Here is a 13,773-nt window from a genome sequence, read left to right as displayed (position 1 = left end):
GTCGGGATCCGAAGGCCTGAGAATAGGGGACCAATGAGGTAAATCCCAGTCTGAGTCCAAAGAACCAGGAACACAATGTCATAGCGCAGGAGAAGATGGATGTCTCAGCTTAAGCAGAGGGAGCGAGAATTCACCCTTCCTTCACTTTTTTGTTTTATTCTGGCCCTCAATGGATTGGATCATGCCCACACACAAACTATATAGAGTAGTTCCCCCTTATCTGCAGGGGATACATTCCAAGACCACCAGAAGATGCCTGAAACCGCGGATAATACCGAACTCTACATATACTATGTTTTTCTTTGTACATACATACCTTTTTACTTAAAGAAAGCACTTTATGGCTTCTCTTTGGCATATCCTAATTGCCAGGGTCACTGCTCTTGCATTTTGGCCCATTATTAAGTAAAATAAAGGTTACTTGAACACAAGCACTGTGATACTGCAACAGTCAATCTGATAACCAAGGTGGCTACTAAGTGACTAAGGGACCAGCAGTGTCTATAGCATAGAGATGCTGGACAAAGGGATAATTTATATCCTAGGTGGAACTGAGCGGGCCACACGAGATTTCATCACACTACACAGAACAATGTACAATTTAAAATTCATGAATTGTTTATTCCTAGAATTCTGCATTTAATATTTTTGGACCACAGCTGACCACAAGTAACCGAAACTGCAGAAAACAAAACCTTGAATAAGAGAGTACTGTACTCAGCCTACTGACTCAAATGCTAATCTCTTCCAGAGACACCTTCACAAAAACACCCAGAAATAATGTTTTATCAGCTATCTGGGCATCCCTTAGCCCATTCAAGTTTACGCATAAAATTAACCATTACAATGCCTAAACAAATTGAGAATTTCAGCAGAGAAATGACAACCATAAAAATGAGTCATATTGAGACAGCAGAAAATAAAATGTGACATCAGAGATAAAGAATTCCTTCCACAGGCTCATCAGTAGGAAAGACTCCATGACTTTGAAGATACATCAACAGACTTCACCCAAACTGAAACATAAAGAGAAGAAAAAGTGGGAAAACCTACCACAGAACAGAGCATTCAAGAACTGATACAAATGAAAACTTGAATTTGTACAAATAAATGAATAAAGGAAATGGTGAACAAAACCAAAGGTAAAAGACCCTTTTTTAAAACTTATTTTAAATCAATTTAAAAGATAATTGTGTAAAACAAAATGAGTAATACTGTATTGTAGAGTATATCAAAGTAAAATATACAACAAAAGTAGCTTAAGTAATGGGAGGGATAAATGAGAATATACTCTTGTAAGATTCTTTCACTGTACATGAAGTGGTGTATATTCTCTGAAGGTAGATTCATGTAAGTTAATGATGTATATTGTAAACCCTAGGAGAAAAAATACTACAAAAATTTTAAAAGATGTATAACTAATAAGCTAATAGTGGAAATAAGAGAGACTAATAAAAATATTCAATTAATCTTTAAAAAGTGGGAAAAGGGAACTAAAAACTGATCGAATAAATAGAAATCAACAAGAAGCAAGTAGATTTAAATCCAAACACATCGATAATTCATTCAGTGTAGATTACATTAAAAGGCAAAGACTATAACATGGGATAAAAAAGCAAGACCCAACTGTTACCTGTAAGAAACTTATTTCAAATACAAAGATATAGATGGCTTTAAAAGAATGGAAAGGGAAAAGGTATACTATGGAAATACTAATAAAAAGAAGCTACAGTGGCTATATTAATATCAGACTAAATAGACTTTAGAACAAGAAATATTTCCAATTTAAAGAGAGACATTACATAATGATAAAGAGGTGATTCATCAAGAAGATATAACAATCCTAAATGTGTAAGCACTCAATAATATACCTTCAAAATATGTGAAACAAAATCTAATATAATTGAAAGAAGAAATAGACAAATCCACAATTATAAAGATTTCACACTCATCACTAAGTAATCTATAAAGTAGACAGAAAACAGTAGCTATGAAGATCTGAACAATGCTATTAACCAACTTGATTTAATTTACATTTATAGAACACTTCACTCATATTCCAACAACAGAATATACATGGCTTCACTAAATAATTCTGTCAAATGCTTAAGAAAGAAATCATTTTAATTCTATAGACATTTTTCCATAAAAAGATAGGAGAGAACACTTCCCAATTCATTTTTGAGGCCAGTACTATCTTAATATAAAAACGAGACAAAGATATTACAAGTAAAGCAGGCTATAAAGCAAGCTATAGACCACATTACTCATGAACATATATGTATGTAAAAATCTTCAACAAAATATTACTAAGTTGAATCCAGCAGAATATAAAAATGGTAAATGATCATGGCTAAGTGGGTTTTATCCCAAGAATGCAAATTTGGTTTGACATTTGAAATTAATCAATGTAAATCACATCATATCAGTAGACTAAAACAGAAAAATCATATAATCATCATAACAGATGCAGAAAAATCATTTGAAAAAAATTGATATCCATTTATGGTAAATCAGCAAACTAGGAATAGTTATCAACCTGATAAAGGGCATTTTTGAAAAAAATTACACTCATATTATACTTAAAGTAGAAAGACTAAATGTCTTCCCCCTATAATCAAGAATAAGACAATAAAGTCAGCTTTCATCATTCCTATAAAACATATGCTAAAGATCTAGCCAGTGGAATAAATCAAGAAAAAGAAATAAAAGGCATACAGATTTGAGAAGAAGTAAATCTGTATTTATTTGCAAACAACATAATCATCTACATCTACAATTTTGAAAGATAAGAACAAAGTTGGAGCTTGCACATCTCTTGATTTCAAGACAGTATGGTATTTGTGAAAGATCAATGAAACCAAATAAGTAATCCCAAAATAAACACACAAACATATGGTCAATTGAATTTAGACAAAGGTGCCAAGGTAATTCAATAAAGAAAGGATAGTTTTCAACAAATGGTGATGGAATAACTAGATATCCATATGCAATAAAAACTAACCTTGATCCAAATTTCACACCATATACAAAAATCACCTCAAAATGTAAGACTCAAAATTATACAACTTGTAAAAGGAAAATAAGAAAAAAAAAAAAACATTGTGACCTTGAATTGGGAAAAAATTTCTTAAATAAAACACAAGAAATATGAACCATAAAAGGGAAAAATTGATAAATTAGATTTTGTTAATAATTTAAAACTTCTGCTCTTCAAAAGACACTGCAAAGAAATGAAAAAATAAGCCATAAACTGGGAGAAAATACTTGTAAGACACATTCTGATAAAGGACTGGTATCCAGAACATATAAAGAACTCTTACAACTCAATAATAATAGCAATAATAAAACTCTAATTTAAAAAATAGCAAAAAAAAAAAAAAAAAGGTGGACACTCCACCAAAGAAGAGATAAGTCTGGCAAAGAGAACCTGAAAAGATGTTCAATATACAATTAGTCATTAGAGAAATGCAGCTTAAAGCCACAATGAGATACCATGATGCCACAATTCTTAGAATAGCTAAAATAAAACAGCTGACAATACCAAGTGCTGCTTTGGATGCAAATTTCTCACACATTTCTGGTGGGAGCACAAAATAGTACAACCACTTTGGAACAGTTCGGCAGTTTCTTACACCATACATCTACTATATGACTCAGCAATCCCACTTCTAGAGATTGACCTAAGAGAAATGAAATCATATGTTCACGCAAAGTCTTCTATGCAAATGTTTATATTAATTTTATTCATATGTCTCCAAAAACTAGAAAGAGGGCATGTGCCCATCAACAGGAAAATGGGTAAAGAAATTATTATACATCCAACTAAAAACAATTAATGATACATGCAAGGACATAAATGAATCTCAAAGGCATACTGCTAGGTGAAAAAAAAAGCCAGTCTCAAAATTCTAAATATTATATGATTCAATTTACATGGAATTTGAAAAAAGCAAAATGATAGAGACAGAAATCAGATTAGTGATTTCCAGGGGAGAGTGAGGGAGAAGATTAATTGGAAATGAAGCCAGGAAGAATTTTGGAGGGTGATAGAAATAGCCTATATCTTGATTGTGATGGTTGTTACACAATTCGTCAACACTTCATATGCCTGTCCATCTTCATAGAGTGAATTTTATTTTATGCAAATTATACTTCAATAAGCCTTACTTAAAATATAAAAAATGACCATGGAGAGGGGCAGGTCTTCCTCCACGCTCTGCTCTCCCTTTACATGACTGTCACAAGGACACGATGCAATCCAGTTTTAGCCAAGAGGTCAATGACAATACCCAAGCCAGTGCCACGCAAAGTTTTCCAACACCAGTCTCAGATGAGACAAGTACAGAAATTGTGTATTTACTAACTTTTATAACAATTTAAGTAAGTAAATATTCTTCTGTCTGTTGTATCTAATAAAATACTTTAGGCTTGTATTTTGTATGTCTTTGGGTTATTTCTCTTTCATTTCCTCAGTTATTATTCATTTTTATTATATTTTTACAAAAATTTTGCTCTGAAATGGACTGAAAATGTTAAAACAAAATTGGTCCTTCACCACATATAGTTGGAGAAGCACTGCCTAGGGAATGGTGGAGCATCTTGGAGGACCCTGCATCCGACTGACTGCACAAAGCAGAGCCACCTGGCCACCTGGAATGCTCCCCGCAGACTGTCACCTGAATGAGAAATAAACTTTGTTCTTTAAGTCACAGTATTATTGTGTGTGTCTTCTAGGAGCCGAACCTTACCCTAACTGGGATGCCACAAGGGCATGCTCTCTGCTGACTCTGAGCCAACTCTAGTCCCACAGAGAGCCAGAGGCAAACTCTTTTCAAACAGCACAGGCTCAAAATATGTGAGAGAGTAAACGTGGTGAGCATTACTTTTCACACCACAGAAAGTCCCCACACAGTAAGAGTGAATGTCCTCACTTCTTCCTCAGGGTACAGACAAGCTGACAGCAAAGATGGAGTGGGGAGCCATTCCAACAGCCTGCAAGTCCCCAGCAGAACTTGGCTTTCCCTGGCTGATTGTGGGAGGGACAGGACTTGGATCAGCAAGTACAGAACTAGCAGTTGGAACGATGACAGCTGCCCCAGAAAAATGGCTCTTGGGCCTCCCTTTTACTGGGTCAGCCGGGAATGGGTGCTTCTGACTATTATTGAGGATGCTCAGACAACATAACTCACCAGTACAGTTCTGCCAATTCCTGATTGTTAACTTCTTTTTGTCTCGGTCTCCTCACCTGTAAAATGGGAGGTAATGGCAGTATCTACATCATAAAATTTTTCAAGGTTTCAATGAAAAGTAATTTGTGTAAAGAGTCAAAACTGTGCCTCGATCATTAAGAGCCTGATAAATTTTAACTATTGACAGATTTAGCTGCAAGCCAATTACCTTTATAATGAGGTGATTTTTCTCTAGTCACCAGATGGTCCCTACAGTTCTTGAAGGCTGTAGGCCTTAGATACAAACCTGACTAGCGTAACTTGATTCTAAGGCAGCGATTTAAGTTTAGGGGCCAATGCTATACTTCAAATGTAAAATTGTGATTAGAGGACTTAGGAGGGATATTAAATTATACCTAACTATGTCTGGTTGAAGCCCATACTCAAATCTCACTGCTTTTCAGAACTCTTCATGTTAAGCATGAGAATGAGTACAGTGCCTTCCAGCTTATAAAGCAATTACATCCATCACCTGATATTAGCCTCACAATGTCCAGTGAAGTAGAAGGGATTATTGTATCTATAGCACAGATGAGGCAAGGAGTTCAGAGGTTAAGTGGCTCACCCAAGGTCATAGGGTTAATGAGAGGAGAAGGTGGGGCTCAGAGCCGCATCTGGTCCCAAGCCCATTCCTTTTTCCCAGATGCTTTTCTGACTCTCCAGCCTTGCCTCACCTGACCCAGAGCATACTTCCACTGCATAGTCATTTATACACTATGATTTGTAAGCGAGCAAAATATTAATAATAATAAATATACAATTAGGTTAAACTATATAAAATTGCTGATATTTAAACCATAGAAATGGCAATTTCATATAAACTGATAACTAATACTTGTTTGGAGACTTACCAGGAGTTAAGCACTAAGCCAAGCACCATATAACTGCATTGACTTATCTAATCACAATAATCTTATTTTCTCCATTTTAGAGAGGAAGAATCTGAGGCCAGATTCTTCCATGAAATTAATAAGTGATAGGAGCAAGATTTAAATCCAGGCATTTGAGCCATGAAATTAATAAGTGATAGGAGCAAGATTTAAATCCAGGCATTTGAGCCCAGAGCACAAGCTCTTAACCACTGTACTGCCCCACCATTTATTTCCCCAGCATAAAGACACAAGCTCCTAATGAAAGAACCATGTCTGATTTGACTGTATAGTGCTGCAGGCAACATGTGGTGCTCATTCATTCATTCAACAAATTTAAAAGCTTACTAGGCTTCTTGTCGTGAGACGATTGTCCTTGAGTCTCAAACATTTCTACAAATCTTGTGAGCAGAGGCACTGACTGCTCTTTGTTTCGGTAGGAGATAGACACTGTGTCTCCCTCCAGAGAAGAAGGCAGACTCTCCAGTATAAAAGAATCAGGTTCCCTAAGCTCAGGGGTCCTCTCCTCTAACTCAATGAGTGTGGAGGTGTTATCTGGCCCTCTTCATGTCACCCTAGAAAAATCAGGGCTTGGGGAACCATCGCAGTGATGCTAATACTCTGGTTATTGCTATTGTTGTGAGTAATAAACTAGCTTTTGCCTCTGACCCAAGAGTTTCATATCTTCTACATGCACAAAACTACCAGGCTAACTTGTTAGCTTGCAAGTAGGGTACGAACTCAGACTCAGAGTTCTTGATGGTACTATGCAAGTGCTGGCCAAATGAATGAATACATGTAATGAGCACTCCTTGTGTACAGGGCACTGTGTCTTAAACATTCTTACAGTGTCTCTCATGGAATCTTGGCTGCCAGAGAAATAATATAAGGAAACAGCCAGGAGTGTGGGTCTTGTCTCCCTGGGCTGGCCGATCACTGATCTTCAAGATAGCCACATCAGCCTTTATCAAAAAACTATTGTGTGTCTGGCTCCAATTTTCTGAATGCCACAGTGTCTACCTAGGATGACTGTAAATCTTTATTGAGCAAAGGATCCATTCAGCTATTCAACAAATATATTGAGTGCCTACTATGTGCCTGGCTCTGTTCTAGGATTTGGGAGAATGAGACAGACAGGACCCCTGCCCTCATGGGTTTGTCAGCTGGTGGGAGAGACAGTCAACACACAAAATATCAGACAGTGATAGAAAGTTCCACAAAGATTTAAAGAGGAATAAAGAGTGAGCGGATATCACTTTAGAAAGAGGCCTCTTGGAAGAGGGGACCACTTAGCTGACACCTAAGTGATGAGAATCAGCCTTGCTCAGATGAGGAGGATAAGCATCACCAGCAGAGGGAATGAGAAGGGTGTGTCCCAAGGACAGCGAGGAGGCCAGTATGGATGAAGCCCAGGAAAGCAAGAAGGTGATGGAGGTGATGACAGAAAGACAGGAGCCAGATCACGGCTTTGTGAAGCTCTGAGGATGTTTCCTGTTAAAATGACAGCGGACACAATTGAGGGCTTTCAGTAAGAACCCATCAGCCACAGTCACAAGGATTGCCACACTGTAGAAGGTGGTCAATCTTGCACCATGAAGTGCTTTCACCTCTGCCAACTCTGTCATCTGTAAGGTGGACCACTTGCTGGAAAACGAAACAAAACAAAAAAAAAAAACAAAACTTAAGTAGCCCGAATATCCAGAGAATGAGTATTTAAACATATCATGGGTTGTTTTTTGTTTTGTTTTGTTTTGTTTTGTTTTGTTTTTTAAGAGTACAGCCTCTGTGACATCAGCTGAGGTCAGCCTACTTGGGCTCATACAGAAAAACTCTTCCTGGAGATTGCTTGAAAAACAAAAGGAGTCGTCTCCCTGATAAGAGATGACACAAGGCCACTGACATGTGAGGGACACTGCCAGATACTGGAGTAGGCCAAGGGAGCCCTTGCAGGTACATGTGGAGCTTGGAGTTTTTAAAGGCAGGGTAAGGGGCATGACTAGAAGATTCGAGGGGAAGGGCCCTTGCAAATATCAGAGCATCTCTGAGAACCACCTTTTCTAATGTGGCTAAAGGGAATATTTTTTAAAAGAAAAGGAAAACTCAATGATCAAAGATGCAAATAATCCATTTATAACAACAACTAAAACAACAAACCTCTAAATACTCAAACTCAGAAGAACAACTCAGCAGAGCAGAATACATCATGAAAAAATATTAGCTTCTAAGAATGGTCATAAGATTATGTAAGCACATACACTTGAATAAAATATAAGATGGAAATAGATTGCAAACTTGACAAACACATTGATCAAAATGATGTAAAAACTAGACTGGAGGAGTTAGAGAGATGTCAACAGTAGTTCAGAAGTGGTAAGAGCAAGAAATTACAGATTTTATAAAGTTGCTTACTCAGTTAAAAATTATAAATGAAAGGCTTTTCTTGATTTCAAAACTGGAAAACAAGTTTTGAGAAAAACTTGTTTTCTGGAACCAGCAGGACCTAAAATGACATAGCTATTTCCATCTAGAAGTCCATAACTCTGGCCAAGCTGCTACAAGAGTTATTGGAAATAAAAATGCACACCATTAGCCCTTGAATGTCCTTAGGCATTTATGGCTTTCTCTCTGCTACAGGCAGCAGTTTTAATAAGTCGCCTTGTCCAGATTCCCCTAATGATACGCTTTCTACATAAAAAAGGGCTTGTGAAACCTAATTCCTCTGACAGAAGCGAGCTCTGGTCTCTGAAGCAGCGAAGATTTCAGATTTCCGCCGGGTTTCCTTGCACCTGCCCTTGCGAGGCATGAGGTTTTGTGTGCAGAAGCCTCCAGGGGTTGAAATTTAGCCCTGTCCATGTAGCAGGAAGGTCAGCCGAAGTCACTGGGTCCCAAGACACTGGACTTCAATCTCCGACCAAAAACAAAACATCAAAACACTTCTATTCACCGAGATGTGCTTAGCAGCGCGCTGGCATTTACAAATGTAAGGCAGCACTGTGCAGTTCAGAGAGGGGGCTCCGCTTAGAAAGTCAATTGTTCTTCAGAGATCTGACAACCTCTATCAGATCTGTGTCAGCCCGGCTCCAGCAAACACTCCAGAGAAAGGCAGCCTCCTCCAGGCTGAGCCCTGGCTGCCACCTGATACCTGAATGCAGAGCAGAGCCAGCAAAATCCAAACTCCTTTCAGGACGTCTGCTTCTGTGGGAAATGGTTTTGATTTTCTCAAAAACCATTAATGCGAAAATTAATTTTCACTTTGCTTTTAAAGGCTAATACCCGCTAATAGGAAAGACAGTCTTTTACCAGGAAGAAAACCTTTGCTCCATTTACCCGTGTATTTCTTAGTATTTTCTCAGCTGAGCAGTCCCCTTACTTTATATTACTATTTATTATAACAATAATAATTACAGTGGCAGCCAGCACTAACTTAGCATCCACTGTGTGCCAAGCACTGTGTTACTTAAGCCTGATGACAAACAGGGAGTTATGCCCCCAATTTTGCAGAAAGGACACAGAGGCTCAGCGATTTCAAGGCGTTTGCCCAAGGAGATGACCTGACTAGTATTTGGCAGAGCATGGACTTGAAGCCAAGCTCTCGACTTGTCTAGGTTCCGCTTCACTTTTTCCCACTTCACTGTGGATACATGTACAGACTGCAACAGCCCTTAAACTATGTAAGACCCCTGCCCCTGTCTGACAAATCCCAATTCAATGCGGCAAACACTGAACAGTTGCCCACAATATGTAGGGTTCTGCACCAGCACAACCCTCCGACCACTGGGTGCTCATAGGACGAGGAACCAGCTACACGAGTAGCACCGGCCTAAGGTCAACTGAAATGGCTTAGCAGTGGCATCAACAAGACAATAGGGATCTAGAAGAGGGGACAATTAATTCCAACTGAGGCCTCTAGTAAGGCTTTCAGTGGGGAGAGAATCTGAGCTGAAGTTTCAAAGACGGAGAGAACGTTTTTACACTGACAATGTAGATCATTTAGATACCCAGAGAAGAATAAAGAATAAAATAAAAATTATCTTTAATTCCATCACCCAAAAGTAATCATATGTCTTTTTTCATCAAAATAACTTTATTAAGGTATAACTTATGGGCAATAAAATGTACAATTTGTTGAGTATTGACAAATGAATATACTTGTTTGACCACTATCTCCATGAAAATATAGAGCTTTTCTATCGCTCTATAAAATTTCCTCCTAACTTCTTCCATTCAATTCTTTCTTCTCTGGTCCCAGACAAACACAGATTTGCTTTCTACCACTTTAGATTAGTTCTACTGGTTCTAGAATTCCGTGTAAACGGTATCATAGAATATGTGCTCTTTTGTGTTTCTTTTGCTCAGGATAATGTTTTTAAGATTCAGTCACGTCGTTATGTATATCAGTGATTCAGACTCTTTTATTTGTTAAATGGTATTCCATTGTATGTGAGTACCACAGATTTGTTTAGACATTCACTTGTCAATGGACATTTGGGTTGTTTCTGGTTTTGGCCTACAATGAATAAGGCTGCTACGAACATTCATGCACGAGTCTTTGAGTGGACATATATCTTCATTTGTCTTGGGAAAATATCTAAGAGTAGAGTTTCTGAGTCATAGAAGACGAGTATACTTAACTTTGTAAGAAACTGCCAAACTTTTCCAAAGTGGTTGTACCATTTTCCATTCCTGCCTGCAGTGTATGACAGTTACAATTGCTCCAAATACTTGCCAGACTTGATATTCTTATTCTTTTTAAGACCAGCCACTCTAATGGACATGTAGTGACATATTATGGTTTTACTTTGTATTTCTCTGATGACTAATGATGTTGAGCATCTTTTCATGTTCTTATTGGCTTTCCATGTATCTTCTTTTGTAAAGTGCATGTTCCAAGTCCTTTGCCCATTTTATACTGTTATTTTTATTACAAACATATATGAAATGTATAGTCAAATTAATATATCATATATGACTATTAATCATCCCCAAACGCCACTATGAGGAAGGCATTAAAAGAGAATAGTGAAATAGTAGTGAAAGATATTTTTAAGATAAAATCCATGCTACATTTTAAAAATTCAAATGAGTTGATTACTTCTACTTGTTTTTCTCCTTTGCTCATTTTTCAATTGGGTTGTCGAGTTATAAATGTTCTTTATAAATGTTCTCTAGATGCAGCTCCTTTGTCAGATATACACATTCCAACAATTTTCTTCCAATCTGTGGCTTGCCTTTTCATTTTCTTAGCAGCGTCTTTTGAAGAGTAGTTTTTAATTTTTATGAAGTCCAATTTATCTTTTTTTGTTGTTTTATCATTTATTCCTTTTGTGTCCTATCTAGGATATATTTGCCTACTCCAAGACTGCAAAAGTTTTCTCCCAGGTTCCTTCTAGAATTGTTAGAATTTTAGCTTTCACATTTAGGTCTATGAGTTACTTTGACATAGGCCTCTTGTGGCATAGGACATCCTTCCCTTAAAAAGATCTCATGCTCATTTTCAATGGGGAAGAGTAAGAGCCTGAGATCCCTACCCTGACATCAGCTCACATGGGCATGAGTTGAAGTTAGATGGAGACTAGTACAATTTGCACAAAACAAATCTCCATTCTCTGACCACACATCATTCATTCTCCAACCCAATTAATAATTTCATCAACTGCTATGAGTGTCGGCTGTCAACAGTTCACTGGGGCCTCCTTCAGAGAATTGCCCTCAGCTATTGGGAGCAAAAGACAGCCTAGGTGGCTGTACCCTCCCTTTAGGCAGCCTGCAGCCAATAATCAATCAATGAAGGTACAGGTGGGACAATCTTGAGGTACTATTCACACTCCAGAGCTTCCTGTGGGATCGGGCTCAGGCTGGATTTCGGCTGAACCCACATCTTTGCCTAACTTCTTCCCCTGCCTTGTCTTTTCTCCCTCACCCCTGTATAGGTTTTACCTGAGAACACTCATTCCGTGAACCGCTTACTCAAGAGTCTGCGATTCAGATTCTGCTTTCACGGAAGGCAACCTAAGGCAATTAGCTAGGCTTTCAGAAAAAGATGCAGTTACCCCTAAGGGCCTACATTGAAAGCAGAAACTGGTCATATCTCTAACTTGGGCCCTAGTCTCCCCATTGGTCAGGAGATTTATTAAGATCCTTTGCTGTATTCATATTTTGTCAACTCTAGTGAGTATTCTGTGCTCTATTCTGGCACAAATGATGCTTGCTCTGCAGAAAAAGGTCCCTAGAACACACCATCATACTTTGGCTCTTGTGGATCAGCATGTCCTCCAATTTTAATATATATTATTTCAACCAATTATTGGCGATGTCTACATCGCTCACTTCAGAGTAGATGGTCCCCTGAGCTAAAAGGTAAGCATCTTTTCTTGCTCATTATCTAGAATATCAAATGCAAACTTTCTGAGATGCATCATTCCACATGATAGACTTGATTTGGGCGTCTAGAAAACACGGCCTTCAATTGTTAAGCCCATGAAACGCTATACCATAATTACAGTTTCTAGGCACCTCTAATGACCCATTAAGATGGATTTGTTAGAGCAGGCAGAGTCCATACAGCCAGCAGCAGGTGAGACTGCAGGGTCTAGCGCTTTCTCTCTGAGGGCAGAGACCCACCAGAAATAACCTGCTATAGAGGAAAATCATGGGGCAAGATGAGATCTTTTCATAAAATACTTACCACCATAGAAAAGGCAAATCCTGAGATTTTTTCACATTTCTTGGACTAAAAAAAAAAAAATCACTTTGAGAATGGACAACATTTTGTGCTCAGCTTATAGAAATGCAAACTGGTACATTTACTTTGGAAAAAAAAAATTGACATTGTCTTATAAAATGCTATTCACTTCTTACCATGGGTCCAGCAATTCAACTCCTAGTCATACATCCTAGAGTAACTTTTGAACCTGAACACCAAGAGATAGGTAAAAGAAGCAGTGTTTACAATAGCTTCCAAATGGAAACAACTCAAATACTCATTTTCTAGAGAATGGAGAAATACACTGGGGTACCAGCACACAGTACAGTATTAAGCGCGAGTGAATACAACTACATATGTGAGTGGATCTTAGAAATATAATATTAAATGAAAAAAGCAGGTCACAAGGACTATGCAAACTATGTAATACTCTTTTTATAAAGCCAAGACAAGAGAATGATAACTGCTAACTTTCGGATGGTGGCCAGGGGTAAAACAGACGGTATAAGATATAAGGTATAAGATGTAAGTGGGACACATAGGTAGTCGCACTAGTGATGGTGATTGTAGTGGGTTGAATGGTATCATCTCCCCTCATCAAAAAAAATATGTCCAAGTCCTAACCCTTAATACCTGTGAATATGATCTTCTTTGGAAATAGGGTCTTCACAGATGTAATTAAAGATCTTGGGCTGAGATCACCCTGGATTTAGAGTGGGCCCTGAATCCAATGACTAGTGTCCTTATAAGAGAAAGCAGTGAGAGATTTAAGGTGGAGACACAGGGAAGATGACCATGTGAGACGGAAGCAAAGACTGGAGTTATGTCCCCCTAAGCCAGGGAACACTAGGAACCACCAGAATCTGGGAGAAGCAAGGAAGAACTTCCCCCTAGAGCCTTCGGTGGGAGTGCAGCCCTGCCGACACTTTAATTTTGGACTTCTAGCCTCCACAACTGCGAGAGAATAAAT

The sequence above is a fragment of the Pteropus vampyrus genome, unplaced genomic scaffold (assembly GCF_000151845.1).
Source record: "Pteropus vampyrus isolate Shadow unplaced genomic scaffold, Pvam_2.0 Scaffold74, whole genome shotgun sequence".
Lineage (NCBI taxonomy): Eukaryota > Metazoa > Chordata > Mammalia > Chiroptera > Pteropodidae > Pteropus > Pteropus vampyrus.
The sequence above is the reverse complement of the archived record's forward strand: the minus strand, read 5'-3'. Positions refer to the sequence as shown.